This window comes from Desmodus rotundus, chromosome 2 (assembly GCF_022682495.2).
Source record: "Desmodus rotundus isolate HL8 chromosome 2, HLdesRot8A.1, whole genome shotgun sequence".
Classification (NCBI taxonomy): Eukaryota; Metazoa; Chordata; class Mammalia; order Chiroptera; family Phyllostomidae; genus Desmodus; species Desmodus rotundus.
The window spans coordinates 70,841,040-70,857,778 of record NC_071388.1 but is presented as its reverse complement, the minus strand read 5'-3'; the positions used below and the strand labels follow the sequence as shown (position 1 = coordinate 70,857,778).

Sequence of the window (16,739 nt, the reverse complement as noted above, 5' to 3'; positions counted from 1 at the left end):
TTGTTATACAGAGCGGCCAGGGATTTTTTTTTAAGGAAAATCTTTTCTGAGGAGATAATTTCTGAGCAGAGCAAGACTTACTCTTCTGAGTGTGGTTCACTGTTCTTATTGTACCCTGAGTAATACTCTTTTCTAGGATAGTCCCTTCAAATTGTTTACCAGTGCTCTTTTGATTTAAAACAAAGACAAAAATAGCCCCCACACCATAGCGGTTTGTGAGCAGGCCAGGCAGATAGCCAAGTTTTCCAAGTAATAACTTCGTCAGGATGTCCAGTGATAGGCGATGGTCCGATGATGAGAGCCCCGGCATCAGCAGTGGTAGTTCTGATGCAGACCAGTGAGACCCAGCCACTCTAGAGCCTGAAGGAGGAGAAGAAAGAACACTTGCCGTGCAGTGAAGAAAAACACCAAACTCTCTAGCAAAACCATGGCTAAGTCATCCACTAATGTTAAAATAATTCAGAAAGAGCTATCTGAAATAACCCTTGATCCTCCTCCTAACTGCAGTGCTGGGCCTAACGGAGATAACATTTATGAATGGAGATGGACTGTATTTGGCCCACCAGGTTCTGCATATGAGAGTGGTGTGCTTTTTCTGGGTGTCACATTTTCACCCCATTGTCCATTTAAGCCACCAAAGGTTACTTCCCACACCAGAATCTATCACTGCAACATCAACAGTCAGGGAGTCATCTGTCTGGACACCCCAAAAAAACCCTGGAGTCCTGCTTTGACTATTTCAAAGGTTTTGCTGTGATTTGTTCTCTTTTGACAGACTGCTCTCCTGTAGATCCTCTGGTTGGAAGCATAGCCACTCAGTATTTCACCAACGGAGCAGAACAGGACAGGGTAGCCAGACAGTGGACCAAGAGATAGGCAACATAATTCACGTAATTTGTATGCAGTGTGAAGGGGCAGATGGCATCTTCTCACCATGCCGCACATCTTTACAGCCTTTACAATACGGCCTTCCGTGTATGTGATATATTGATCCTGCTTTCTACCTTTACCCTTTAGAGACTGGGAGACTCCCCCAAAAGGTAAATGCTCTCAAGCATAGAATTTTGTAGCTCTGATTATTTATGTTTAAAATGCCAACTAGCAAGTCTTGCTTCTTTGGGATATCAAAATATAGTTTGTGATGTATTATGGATACTGGTCCTGAAGTCTACTAAATATTATAGTGCATTTTAGCCCAATTCATTATCTATATGAAGTTATAAAAGTAGCCATAGATGACTAGGAATTATGTCATTTGTATTAAATCCAGATCGATTTCTGACTATGTGGTTAAGGCTGTTGTGAAAAATGTTTTACCTTTTACCTTTGTTAGTTTGTAATGAGAGGATTTCACTTTACCCTTTGAGGCTCAAAGAGCACTGATGTATCATCTCAAACACAATAAACATGCTCCTGAAACCATAAAAAGTTTTAAAGAATAAAAAATTAAAAAATAAAATAGAGGCAAAAATAAAAACAGGAATGAAACTTAAAAAAAAAAACAACCAAATTCCTAACACCTGACCAAAAAAAAAAAATAATCTCAACTTAGTTGCACAGGCATTGTGAAACTGGACTCACTCCCTCAAATGGCATAGCTCAGATCCAATTTTTCTCATAGGTACAATTTAACCAGCAGTTGGAGGTTTCAGAGAGTATGAATTGCTTTCTGAGCTACTGGCTTTACTAAGGAAGACCAGGTACAGTTCTGCCATACCAAATCACAACTCTGGTCCCTCAAGTAAGTTATCCGCCTAAGCTCTCAGGTCTGTGCTGGTCCCTGTACCTCTGTGAGTCACACAGCTTCAACTTCTATTTGACTGCCACAGATAAAACATCAATTACAGTACCTGAATATATCCCTTCCTTTTCTCTTTTTATGTGGTAAGCTACATCTATTCCTTGACAATAATATATATTTTAAAAATTTTATTGCTATTATGTTTGAAGCTTGATAAGATATGAAGTTTGGTAGAGGTATAAGTATATTCCAGAATGCACTCAGTCACCTATAGAAGACCCTCAATTAGTAGTTAAAAAGTTTGCAGTGTTTTCTGTGTGCTAAATCTCAATCTTCAAACCATCCATAAGAATAAGAATTGTATATAATATATTTGATAAATGTTAATGACTTGTTCCAACTATTTAATGTATTGATAAGTACTACTTTACTAGTAGAAAATTACCCAACTGGACATCAGATAAGATAATAGCTGAGAGTGCATTAGTGCAGAGAATAGGAAAAAAGTAAGATTGAAGGAGAGTTTGTATGGGCCAGTGTTCATATTTAGCCTTTTTCCTTCCCCATTAACTCTAGGAGGCTTAACTGGAGTGTTGTAAAACATTGTCTTATTGTCCATCAAAGACACACTGGACCACTGAAAAATGTACTTCAAAAGGCTAAGCAAAACAATGTCCTAGTGTTTGGCTTTTGAAAAAGACCTCAAGAGATTCAAGTTATACAATCCTCAACAACAAAGTTTTATATATGATGGGTATAGAATACTCTCCCACTAAAGGTCTTGTTGAGACTCCAAAAATGCTTTCTCAACAGATATAAATGGGTTTAATTGATATCTTCAGGGAACTTCACATCAAAACAGGAGAATACACATACTTTCAAAGCATACATGTTAGACCACATGTTAGGACACAAAACAAGTCTCAATAAATTTAGAATATTGAAATCACATTAAGCATCTTCTCTGACCACAATACTATGAAGCAAGAAATCACTCACAAGACAAGCACCGAAAAATACACAAAGACATGGAAGCTAGGTAACATGTTATTAAACGATGAATGGGTCAACAATAAGATCAAAGAAGAAGTCAAAACATACCTAGAGACAAATGAAAATGAGAACACAACAATCCAAAATCGTGGGACACAGGGGAAGTAATCCTGAGGGAAATTCACAGCATTACGGGCTTATCTCTAAAAACAAGAAAAGGGTCAAATAAACAATCTAACTTTACACTTAAAGGAACTTGAAAAAGAACAACAAAGCTCAGAGTATGCAGTGGGAAGGAAATAATAAAGATCAGAACAGAGATAAATGAAATAGAGTTTAAAAAAAAAACAAAAGATCAATAAAATCAAGGACATGTTCTTTAAAAAGATAAAAAAGATTGATAAACATTTAACTAGACTCATCAAGAAAAAAGAGAGAGGGCCCAAATAAATAAAATCAGAAATGAAAGAGGAGAAATACAACTGACACCAAAGAAGTACAAAGGATTGTAAGAAAATATTATGAACAACTATATACCAACAAATTGGACAACCTGAATGAAATGGGTAAATTCCTAGAAATATACGATCTTCCAAAAATAAATCATGAAGGATCAGAGAATTTGAACAGACAGATTACGTCTAGTGAAACTGAAGCAGTAATAAAAAAAAAATTCCAACAAACAACAGCCTTGGACCAGATGACTTCATAGGTAAATTTTACCAAATGTTCTGGGAAGAACTAACACCTCTTCTTCTCAAGATATTTCAGAAAATTCAAGGGGGGTGAAGGCTCCCAAGCTCATTTTACAAGGCCTGCATTATCCTAAACCTAATTCCAAAACCAGATAAAGACACTACAAAAAAAGAAAAATATAGGCCACTATCTCTGATGAACATAGCTGCTAAAATCCTCAACAAAATATAAGCAAACTGAATACAGCAATACATCAAATGGACCATATACTATGATCAAATGGGATTTATTCCAGGGATGCAAGGCTGGTACAACATTCATAAATCAATAAATGTGATATAAGCAGTAACTGAGTGGATCAAAAAATCATGGCACATTTACACAGTGGAATACTACACTGCAGAAAGAAGAAGGAGTTCCTACCCTTCTTCTTGACAGCTTGAATGGAACTGGAAAATACTATGCTAAGTGAAATAAGCCCAACAGTGAAAGACAAACACCATATGATCTCACCTATATATGGAACTTAAGTAACAACAACAACAACAAAAAGAACAAAATAGAACCAGAGACATGGAAATAAAGAACAAACTGACAGTAACCAGAGGGGAAGGCAGAGTAGGATGACAGAGGAAGAAAGGGAAAGGGCCAAGTCAAGGAACATGTATAAAGGACCCATGGACATGGTCAAGGGTGTTGGGATTGACTGTGCGAGTGGGGGGTGGGCAGGGCAGGGGAGAGCTATGCGGTAAAAATTGATACAACTGAACAATAATAAAAAATTGAACAATAATAAAAATAAATATGAGTACCACACAAACAAAATGAAGGATAAAAATCACATAATCATATCAATAGCTGCAGAAAAATACATTTAATAAAATCTATCACTCTTTTATGATAAAAACACTCAGCGAAGCTGGAATAGAGGGAATATAACTAAATGTAATAAAGGCTGTATATGACAATCCCATGGCCAGCATCATACTCAACAGGCAAAAACTGCAAGTATTCCCCTTAAAACCAGGAACAAGACAGGGATGTTCACTGCTGTCACCTCTTTTATTTAACATGGTGCTGGAGTTCCCAGCCACAGCAATCAGACAAGAAGAAAAAATAAAAGGCATCTAAAGTGTAAAGGAAGAGGTAAATCTCTCTTTATTTACATATGACATCACACTGCACATAGAGAACCCCAAAGAGTCCACCAAGAAACTACTAGGACTGACAAATGATTTCAGTGAAGTAGCAGGATACAAAATCAATATCCAGAAATCAGTTGCATTTTTATATGCCAGTAATGAACTAACAGATGGGGATATTAAGAAAAAAATCGATTGACCATTACTTCAAATACAATACCTAGAAATGGCTAATCAAGATGTAAAAGACCTGTACTCGGAAAACTATAAGACACCGAAGAAACTAAAGAAGATACAAATAAGTGGAAGCACATATGGTGCTCATGGGTAGGAAGAATTAATATCATTAAAATCTCCATGCTATCCAAAGCAATTCCTATCAAGATTCTAAAAATGTATTTTACAGAACTAGAAAAAACATTTAAAAAATGTGTATGGAACCACAAAAGGCCCTGCATAGAAACAGTGATCTTGAGAGAGAAGAACAAAGTTGGAGGAATCACACTACTTAATATCAAGCTATATTATAAGGCCATAGTAATCAAAACAATATGGTACTGGCATAAAAAAATGGACACTTAGATCATTGGAATAGAATAGAGAGCCCAGAAATAAACCCACATCTTTATAGTCAATTAATATTTGACAGAGGAAGAATGCACATACAATGGGCTAAAAATAATTTATTCAATAAATGATGTTGGGAATATTGGACAGATATGTGCAGAAAAATGAAACTGGACCACTTTCTTATACCACACACAAGAATAAATTCGCATTGGATTGAAGACTTAAACATTAGACTCAAAACCATAAAAATCATAGAAGAAAACATAGGGAGCCAAATCTTGGACATTGCTCATAGCAATATTTTATTGGATATATCTCCCTAGGCAAGAGAAACAAGAGAAAAATAAACAAATGAGACTACATCAAATTAAAATTTTTTACACAGCAAAGGATCCCATCCACAAAACAAAAAACAACCCAGGGATTGGGAGAACGTATTTGCCAATGCATCTAATAAGGGGTTAATATCCAAAGTTTATAAAGAACTTACAAAGCTCAACACCAACAAAACAAACAATCCAATCAACTAAAAACTTATACATATGGTGGTTATAGAATACTCTCCCACTAAAGATTTTATTGAGACTGCAGCAATGCTTCCTCAACAGATATAAAACACAGACTGATTTACAAGATGTTCTTTCTTTTATGGGTTAGGTGGCAAAAATGTTCTCTAAGGGGGATAAACAGACTTTCATTTTTAAGAATAAATGAAGACCTAATGCTCCATTTAAAACACCATATCAAGCTGACATTAATGTGGTCATAGCCAGGAAAGTTGACTAAATTCAAATTAAGAGTTATTATTGAATCCATAATAATGTCACACTATGTATATGAATTTTTACATTTTCTCAATGAAGTAGAAATATATTGTCATATCTTCAATTTTATTGACATTTCATTAAAATAGTTGAAAATAAATTCCATAAGACTTTGAAATAGTCCTTACTGGGCTGCTTTAATTCTTTTTAAACCATATATCACAGTGAGTTTACACTGTGTTTTTGTGAGCTGTGTGTGTGTGTGCATGTGAGTGATTGCTTTTTTTTTACATCTACAAGAAAATCTTCAGTGGAGTAGCTTATCTTTTTTCTCCCTAAAATTACTGTCTGGCTTGCAAAAGAAATTTCTTTTTAAGTTTAGTGTAACTATGAATAATAAAAGGAAGTTATCAGGAAGCCTATCTCTGTAGAAGTGAATGAGGTATGAGTGATTTAGATTGTGCTGAAATTTTACCCTACTCCCTGAGTTAGAATTTCCATTTATCAATTCCTAAATGCTTAAGGTACAGGTCAGAGTGGACCTCAAAAATATATGTGGCCTGATTCATACTCTGAGACATCCAAGCTACCTACCAATTACAGATGCTCAATATCCTCAACTTCTTGGATTGGAGGGCAAATTTAAAACAGTAAGCCCCGGCACTGTATACTAAACATGACAAAATAAGCATAGCAAGGAAAAACAAAAACAGCAAGACAAAAAAAAAAAAGTGAGCTAAAAGAATTAACATTTATATTATATCATTTTGACAAAAAAATAACCTACCAGAAACTACATTCCTAAAAGGTAAGCAGAAGCCAAGGCATTTGGTTTATCTAGAATAACCAAATAAGCCAAAACAGAGTATAAAAAGATTATTACTGTGTTAGACCTCATTTTGCCTGTCAGAGGAAGGGTTGGGCATGAATGGATTAAATGGATTCCTTTGAAATGGACTCATGTTCCCTATAAAATCCCACAGGAAAACTCCATTTACATCAGAAACTCTTGATAATCAAGTAGGGAGAATGAAGGAGCTACTCTATGGGTGAAAAGTCAGCATTGTTGCTGTAAGGCAGCGCCTGGATGACGGTCAGACCTGTTAGGGACTCATAAATGCCCAAAATAGCAGAGGTGTGAGCTGTTGCTAGGTTTCTACTCACTAGGGCTGACTTGACTGCTCTGATCTGGAGTGTATGTTTCCAGTAATAAATACAAAAACACAAATAAACAAATAAATAAAATGTGTAACTCGGTATGACACTATGTCGTCAAGAAATCAATCTGGAGGTAAGTTGTTATACTGAAACACTTTTACATTAAAAGTTGAAGTTAGTTTTTCTTCCCTGAAATACACTTTATTTTGGAAATGATGTGTCTCCCATCCCTTCAAATAACTGCCAGCATTTTCACACAATCCATCATTCATATCTTACATAATAATGACTTACTCCTAGAGCTTAATAAGCTTAATAATAGCAAACTAAATCTAGCTCTCATGTTGATTCTTACAATAATGAAATCTTATTGATTAATTGATAATGGTTATAAGCAGACTTATATGTCCCAGGCACTATGTTAACAATTTTACATGCCGTTTCATATTTAATGCCTGAAATAATGTTTCAAGTAAATATTATTCTAATTTTACAGGCTAGGATATGAATACGTTAGAGACTCTAAGTAACATGAGTTAAGTATCACATTAGAAACTAGCAGAGACAGAATGTAAGCCAATAGCTCACCAACTTAAAAATCTATGTTCTGAAATAAACTATATACATAAAATAAAACAATATATGATTATATTTTTATATTCTCTTACATATATTTATGTTTGCAAGCATATGAGAGATAGCTTCTTGTTACTCAAAGTACCATTAACAATTCTATAGAAGCAATGCTATATCTTTATGCCTAATATTATTCTTCCACTCCAAATCTGGAAGAATAGCAAATATTGGACCACAACTAGTATTGAGTCAGTAACACAGAAAGGAAAAATCTATGTAAAAAATAAACCTTTTAGTCTTTATGAAAAGATGTTTGAACAACTGTAGTTTGGGCTGATAGGAAAATATGACCCTATGTTAAATACTTTTTAACATACTATGTTAAATACTTTTCTCAATGGAAATATTGTTACTCAGAAAAAGGCAAACATACAGACACACACAGAATATATCTGATGACACACTAACATTTTCTATTGAGGTTTTGACTCCTTAGCAGCAACATAAGTTGGGTAAGAGCTGTAAGAACAGCAAAGTTGATTACAAAATGATGATGGAAAAATCCCACGCCATGTGTAACATGTCCTAAGGCTACAACCCGCCACAAGCTAGACACAACTCTTCTAAATAAAATCTATTCCACTGAGCAAGGTTAACATTCTGTGACCTATGGTGACCAAATCAGACAATTTTCGAGTATGAAACTGTCATTTCCCAAGCTGTCTACACACCACAGAGATGACTTTGTCACTCTACAGACCAATTGAATTAGAATGTAGGCTGCTGGTGTCCTGACATTTGTCTTTTGAAGAATGACATAAACTTGTAATAGACAATTAATATTGATATATAATACATAATACAGCCCACTGAAGAGTCATATTTGGTACAACTTCCAGATGTGCTCCAAGAAAACTGTATGGCCCCAGGAAAGTTATGAAAATTATGTAGGCTTTACTTCTACACTGTGAAGTTAGATAGATTAACTACTAGATATTCCCTCAAGGTATATTTTACCTTTTTCTTATACTAAATTATTGAGCTGTAATACTCCTGCTATGGCACTAACACACACACTGATTTTCTAAAGTTATAAAGATAACATCATCCATATTTATTTCAGAAGCAAGACTTCTTGACTTTTCATTTTTTAAAGTACCTAAACCTTTTTAATGTACCTAATAATAATCCTGTGGATTATTATTTTCTTAATAATCCACAGGAACAAGTAAGTATCTATATTCTTAAATATTATAAAATGACTTGATTCTAAAATTAGCCATCTTTATAGTATATAGCATTATTGAGTCTAGAAAAGAAACTTTGAGTTAGGTGCCAAATATTAATGTGTACACACTTCAGCCTTATTTTGGTCATTTAGAAATTGTAGATAATACCATAGAACCAGATCTTATCTGAACTTCACTTTTATTTATTTTTTCCTACAGCAGCACAAATGCCAAAAATCATCATTTGCAAAGCACAGCAGGTGTCAGGAGAAGTGGGTGGCTGCATTGTCTTCCTTCTCTCATACTGACAAACTTATTTTTGAAAATTCACATTTCATTTTGCCCAAAAAATCAAACTGTATTTTCACAATAATCTTTCTTTGTCTCTATTCCTCAGAGAAGAAAATAACTTTTGTTATGAAACTCATAATTAGGAATAAATTTCTTAGTTGAACACTAGGATAACTTTGTGGTTTAACTTTTTATGTGGAAACTAAAATAAAAGTTATTTTTAAAAATAGTTTCATCTATGTAGAAAGTGAGAGGATTATACATATTAAAATAATATAGTAATTATATATTATTTATTTTAAAAGAGAATATGCTCTCATCTGGTTTTATTTGAATTAATTCATTTTGATATGCTGTGATATTTACCTAGATAGAATGTTAGCTTATTTGCATAAAATTAAAATCTATATGAAAAACATAACATCTGTTTATTATTTTTCTGAAAACAAACAATACGTGAGTAGATTTCTAATAATTAAAAAGCTCTCTAGAAGATTAGATAATTGTTTACCTATGCCCATATTTTACAACTAAAAATGGAAATTACTTACAGTGGCTGTAAATAAGATGTGGCCTTCATATTTCACATGGAATTGAGGGAATTGAAGGATGCTAAGAGAGTTTGTAAAACTTGCTTATTTTTTTGAAGATTTTATTTATTTATTTTTAGAGAGAGGGGAAGGGGAGAAGAAAGTGTGGGAGAGAAATATCAATGTGTGGTTGCCTCTCGAGTGCCCCCTACTGGGGAGCTGGCCCACAATGGAGGCATGTGCCCTGGCTGGGAATTGAACCAGCAACCCTTTGGTTTGCAATCTGGCACTCAATCCACTGAGCCACAAAAGCCAGGGCTCTTTTACAGGTAATTTCTTCAAAGAAGACAGCTTTTATTATACCAAAGCTGAATTTGGACTCTCACTTCCAGGTTTATTGCAATTCAGTGTCTGTTCCTGGGTGATTACTATTCTTGGTCTATTATTAAAGAATAAAGAGAGGAAACAGATGTTGGAAAACAAAGACTAATAAATACAACCAAATAAAGACTTCAGAGGAAATATACCTCCGAAGCTGGATTTGCTTCCACCATATGGAGATTACATAAAATGGCCAAACCTTCTCCTAAAGGCAGGATGCAGAAGGTACACATGCATCATGTCAGTCACAGTGGCACCAGCACCACACTGAGCTCCACTTTTCTCAATTTTTCTTCAGATACAAAAGTTTAGTTATCATTTTTCCATTTCTTCAATTCGCTTCAGTCTGGCTTTAGTTCCAATTTCTTTCTTTCTTTTTTTTCTTTTTATTGATTTATTGGGGTGACACTAGTTAACAAAATTCTAGAAGTTTCAGACCCCCAGTCCCACAACACATCATCCGTGCACTGTGTTATGTGTTCACTACCCCACTTCAAGTCTCCTTCCACCACCACTTATCTTCCTATACCCTCCTCTACCTCCCCGGCCCAACCTCCCCCCAATAATCCCCACACTGTTGTCTGTGTTCAATTTCTTTCGATAACCATTATAATTTTTAAGTAAGTGGCCAATTTCTCTTTACCTTTACTTTGAATATATGTTGCTACTACTCCCTTCTTGAAACATTATTTCCCCCAGCCTCTACTTATATTTTTTTCTGATATCTCTGGCTTTTCTTTAGTCTCCTTCTCTCTCCTCCAGGCCTGTAAATAATGGTGTGCATCAAAGTTCAGCCCTAATCTATTTTTGCTTTCCCAAAGCTCTCTCCCTAGGAGATCTCATTCCTGCCATGGCCTCAGTCTCATTCTCTGCACAAACACACAACAAATATCATTATCCCAAAGCACTCCTCTGTGTATGAGAAACTTCATCCAACTATTATTTATTATGTATATAAAGCTGTCTCCAAAGCCCTTCAAAGCTCCCATGTTCAAAACTGAACTCATGATCTTCTTCCTTAGAAGTAGATTGCAAAATGATGCCCAAATTTGTATTTCTTTAGTATTATTCAAAAGAAATTGTGTCAAACACTAAGAGAATTTCAGTGAACTTTATAGAAGATGTATTTCAGACAGTTTCCTCTCTACCACATTCCCTTAAACCTGTCTCCATGACAAGTCACCGCCAATTGTATGTTGGCTTCTCAAAACATCCACTTCTCATGCAAAAAATAAATAATGCTCTGAACTGACAGTAAATAAAATACTGTAATTCCGTTATTACTTACATTATTCATTCTTTCTTTCACTCATTTATTCATTGTTCAACAAATCTTGAAGTTACAGCAATGAAATACAGATGAGTAGGTTTTGTGTAACCTATAGTCGAATAAGAAAATACAAGTAACAAACATGTATATAAATAATAGGATTTCAAGTAGCAGTTAAATACTATGTGGGAAATTAAACAATGAAATGTACACACATTGTCCTGGAATTGTGTGCTACTTTAGCTTGTATGTGGGGACAGATCTAAAGAGGAAACATTTTTTGTGAGACGAGAAGGATGGAAAAATCCAAAGATCATTTCTGAGCAAAGATCAAAAAGGAGAACAATTGAGGCAAGTACGTAGTTGTTCAGTTAGTCTATTGTGGTGGGAGAGGGCTGAGGGGGTGTTTATGTTTGAGAAAAATAAAAAGGACAATGGTGAACAGCAAATGGTCAGGGCAGAGTTTTCAGGGTTAGGTGGGGTTGGGGAGATAAAAAATGATGAAGTGGGGAGTGAGAAAAGCAATGCCCACTCACGTAAGGTGATTTTCCATGGAAAATTTATATTTTATTCTAAGTGTCATTGGGAAGCTACTAGGAGTGAGGGGCTTTAGAAAGTCAGTGATATGACTTGTTTTACATATCCAAATGCTTATCTTTATTAAAGAGAGGATGTGTTAGTCTTTTAGTGGCAGAAACTGTGATATATAAAACTCAAAAGAAGTTGAAGGCCAAGTTCTCACAGTGCAGAGGAAACAAAACCACTATACAAACTAAGCCAACAATCAAAGAGAAGCAAAAATTCCAGACAGTAAAGGTTCTGGATTAGTACTCTATTGATGCATAACAAATTACCTCAAATCTTAGACGCTTAGAATACACATTTATTATTGCATATTTGCTGCAGGTCAGTAGTCTGGTACAGCTTTCCCTGAACATCTATTTCAGGGTTTCTCACAGGTGATACCAAGATGTCAAGCTCTGACCAGGTAGCTCAGCTGGTTACAGCATCGTCAGATATGCCAAGCTCGCAGTTATAATCCCCGGCCACGGAACATACACAGTATCAACCAAAGAATACATAAATAAGTGGAAAAACAAATTGAAGTTTCTCTCTCTCCTTCTCCCCCCATCCTCCTCTCTCTAAAATCAATATATATGTTTAAAAATAATGTAAGTTGGGCTTTAGTCATCTCATATCTCAACTGGTTAAAGATTTGCTTCCATGGTCACATCACTGATGGCAGAATCCCATTCCTGAAAAATCGTCGAACTGACAGTCTCGATTACTCACTGGCTATTGACCATAGGCTGCCCTCCTTTCCTTGCCATATGGGTTTCTCAAACAAAACAGCTCGCTTTTTAGAAGCATGCTGAGAAGGCAACAGAGAGAATCTACTAGAAAAACAGAAGTCATAGTCTTTAAAACCTCATCATGAAAGTGGCATTGCATAACATGTCCATGTTCTATTTGTTAGAAACAAACCATCAGTTTCAGCACACTCTCAAAGGGAGATTTCACAAGGGCAGGAGCACCAGGAGGTAGGGACCATTGAGAGACCTTATTAAGTGACTTCCTGCTGTAGTCTAACCTCTGGCCTCCAATGATTTATTTCTGTACTTCCCAGATGTAAAACATTCCTTTTCAAGGTTCCCAGAAGTCTCCCAGTTGATCATACAATCAACTTCATTAAAGTCACCATTAAAGCCAGCTCTTTGTTAGTGCCATTAAAAGTCAGCATTAAAGTCAGAATCTTCACCATTAAAGTCAGCTCTTTGTTAGTACCTCTCGATCTGTGGCCTGTGACACCTAATCATGCCTTGTGGAGCAGAAGAATCACCTCACCAAGCATTCCCAAGTTCTTGAACCGTGTATTTGCAGGGTTTGATGAAAGGGTTATAATTTTAAGCCCCTAATGTTGTGGCATTCTGTTATACAGTAACGGAGAACCAGGAGAACTTACTAGGAGTCTCAGCTCCTAGAACAACAGAACTGTGGGACCATAAACCACATCCCACTATAGGAGTGTGCCAAAGTCTTGAAGCAACGCATCCTTATGTTTCCTGCTCAGATGCTCAGAACACTTTCTTCTGGGGGAGCAGACATTGAAGACCAAACAGCTACTGTACAACATACTGGCTAGGGGTTAGCCCCAATCTAATACTCACAGGAGTCTTTTCTATGTGGAGTACACAGGGAAAGCCATTCAGACACTGCATATAAGTGGGTAACTCTGGTAACCATGAAGGGTAGCAGGATTTGCCACCCCAAAATACGCAGCTTTGATACAGTTTTTTTTTTTTTTTTAAGCTGTAGGCACTTTAAAAAGCAAATGTAGGGAGACGTTTTCTCTAAATTGTCTTTGTCTACTTAAAGATATATCTGCCAAAAAGAACTATACTATCTTAAATTCCTTCTCTGGGAGTTTTATCAGCCAGGTAGGGCTGATTCCTCTTCCTAGATAGAAGAGTAGAAGTCAACACCACACCCAGATAAACTTTGTCACAAACTATCATTTCTCAAATACAGGGTCAGGCAAAGGTAGTTTTACAGTTGTTCATATGAAAAAAGACATGCAAATTATGATTATTACAATAGCTTTATTAACTCAAAAGAATTTCACAATGGCACAGTAAACCTACTTTTGCCCACCCCTGTATCTTTCTAAGAGTTCATTCATTTTCCCTAAAAATCATTTACTGTCCCCTAAGCATCCTACATCTTTCCTTTCCTTTTCCTGTTAACATGGTATTTAATCCTGAATTTAAGCTGCCTTGGAGAGTTACTTATTTTCCTTGGGTATCTCACATGTATATATGAGGTATGTTAATAAAATTATGATTTTTCTTATGAATCTGTAGTTAATAAAATTATGATTTTTTTTCTTATGAATTTGTTTTTTACTATAGGAGTCTCAGACATAAACTCAAAAGGATAGAGGGCAATTTTTTTTCTCCCCTATACCACTCATATTAAATGCATTTTTTCTGTACTTATCAAGATGTGGTGGAAGTCACATTGGTTCTTAGTTCCGCATGCCTCCAAATCTTCTCAGGTAAAATAGGGGAGAAGTAAATAACATCAAACAGTGTCCTAGACCTCCCATCTCATTCTTCTGTTTAGCAGAAATGACAGTGGTCTAGGGGTCTAACGTGTTGCATCTGTTCGATGTGGGTATGTCTCAAACGCACATGGGTGTGGCTAGGCTCCTAAGTCTGTAAGTCAATACAAAGTTGACTTCTGCTTATCATGACTTACCTGAAAAAAAAGATGGCTAATTTTGAAAGAAAGTTTTGAACTAACTGTTGACTTGACTCAACTTTTATTCAGTTAAGGAAAACAAAACACATCATTAAAGGCTATACGGTAGGTGCAGTAGAATTGTCAGCCTGGTACTGGTACTGGGGAGATGTAGCTATGTTCATTGGAGCACCAGAAATTTTCATGGCAGGGTTTTGACTCATAGGTAAAGTATTTATCACAAACTTTATGCCAGAAAGCTCAGTCCTGGAACCTCCTCACTACCTATACTCACTCCTATTATCATCCAGTCTCGTAACCTGAAATGTCTTACTGCTCATGGCACTCAAATGTCTCTCTCTGGTCTCCATCTGTCTCACCAGTGACCTATCACTAGATATGATGTTCACATTTCTACCTGCTCACATCTCCTCATGGATGTCTAATTGGCATCTCAAATTTTACGTGTCTGAAACCAAATTATTTGAATTTTCTTTCTCTTAAAGCTCCTCCTCCAATGGTCTGTGATTCCATGTGAGATTCCTTCACTCACCTAGTTGCTCAGACATTTTTAAAAAGGTGGGGGCAGTCACCTTAGGCTCCTCTATTTCTCTAACGTCACACACTGATCCATCGAATAGCCATGTTAATTATACCTACAGATTTATCCTAAATCTATTCTTTTGCCTACAAAACCCTTCTGAATCATGCCACCACATTCTTTCACGGGGATATTGCAAGTAGCATTCTGACAGGTCTTTGCTTCTATTCTTTTTTTTTTTTTTTAAGTTGACTTATTTTTATTTCATTGATATTATCGCAGTGACACTAGTTAATAAAACCATACAGTTTTCAAGTGTCCTAATAAATAATACATCATCTACATACTGCATTGTGCACTCACTGTCCAAAGTCAAGTTTCTTTCTGTCCCTATTTATCTCTCCCTGTGTACTTCCACCCAACCCTATCCCATTTGTCCCCTCTTCCTTTGGCTATCACCATACCATTGTCCATGTGTATGTGATATATAGATATATAGATGCATACATTTTTTTGGTTAATCTCTTCACCTTTCTTTACCCAGACCCCCAACACCCCTTCCCACTGACTGCTGTCAGTGTGTTTTATGTAACTATGCTTCTGTTTCTATTTTGTCTGCTTCTATTCTTACATTCATATTCTGTAAGCCTTAAATCTAAGTTTGATTACATTAAATCTGGAAATTGCAGAAAGGATGCTTTCTATCCCTAAGAAACCATATCAATAACTAGTTCCCTGACAATGTCATCTCTGGCCCTCTCCTGCCGGAGCTGCACTGCTCATACCCACTAGCAGCCAAACCACTTCAATAAGTCTTTCTTCACCATAATGACAAAAAGCATTGTTGGAAAGCATATGTGTTGCGAAAGATGCTTTTTGTCATTCCCAAAGTTATCCAAAGTTGAGAGGCTAGTTTCTCTGAAAATAGCCTTCTTTCCAAACCTATGAAGAATGTGTGTGTTACCTCCAGATGTAGATCTGTTTATGCCTGTATCAATTCCTCCTGTTATCTCCAAAGAGAATCGCGACAACTTCTTTTAATACCAGTGGAGATAAACAATCATAGGAATGGAAAGCTATGTTATACTGAGCAGCTACTCAGCATATTCTGTTAGACCATATTTTATTCATTTGGCCAATATTAGCTTATGAATAAGGTAAGTCATGTCCTTGTTCAGAGCTTTCATTAGTTCCCACATGTTTTTATTTATTCCAATTCTCACCCCCAGCCCATGGTCATGTTGCACCTGGGCTTGAAATTGCCTGGAAAGTCTTTTGGCAACAATAGAATGTGAGTGTAGAGCGATACACAGTCCCGGGAATTGGTGCTGTATTTTATTAACAGTACACTTAGTCTGGGAAAGTTCATCTACTTTGAAAAGAAATATAAAGGATAATGTGATGAACTGACTTCCCACTGTAGGGTTTACAAAGCTCTCTTGGTTTGTAACTTACTGTTATTTTTAGTCTTTATGTTTCAAAGGTTTTATATAGCTCCTTAGAGTTTGGAATTTATCTGCCCAGAACATTACAATGTCATAAAAAAGGGGAAACTAACCCCGAGTTCAAACTTCTGTTTTCTATAATATAGGCATAAAAACTCCACAGAACTCATGC

General features: G+C 35.9%; 1 pseudogene; it reads left to right on the top strand.

Moving 5' to 3' along the window:
• Positions 1–266: 266 nt before the first annotated feature.
• Positions 267–885, top strand: LOC112302622 (ubiquitin-conjugating enzyme E2 E3 pseudogene; annotated as a pseudogene).
• The last annotated feature ends 15,854 nt before the right edge of the window (positions 886–16,739 follow it).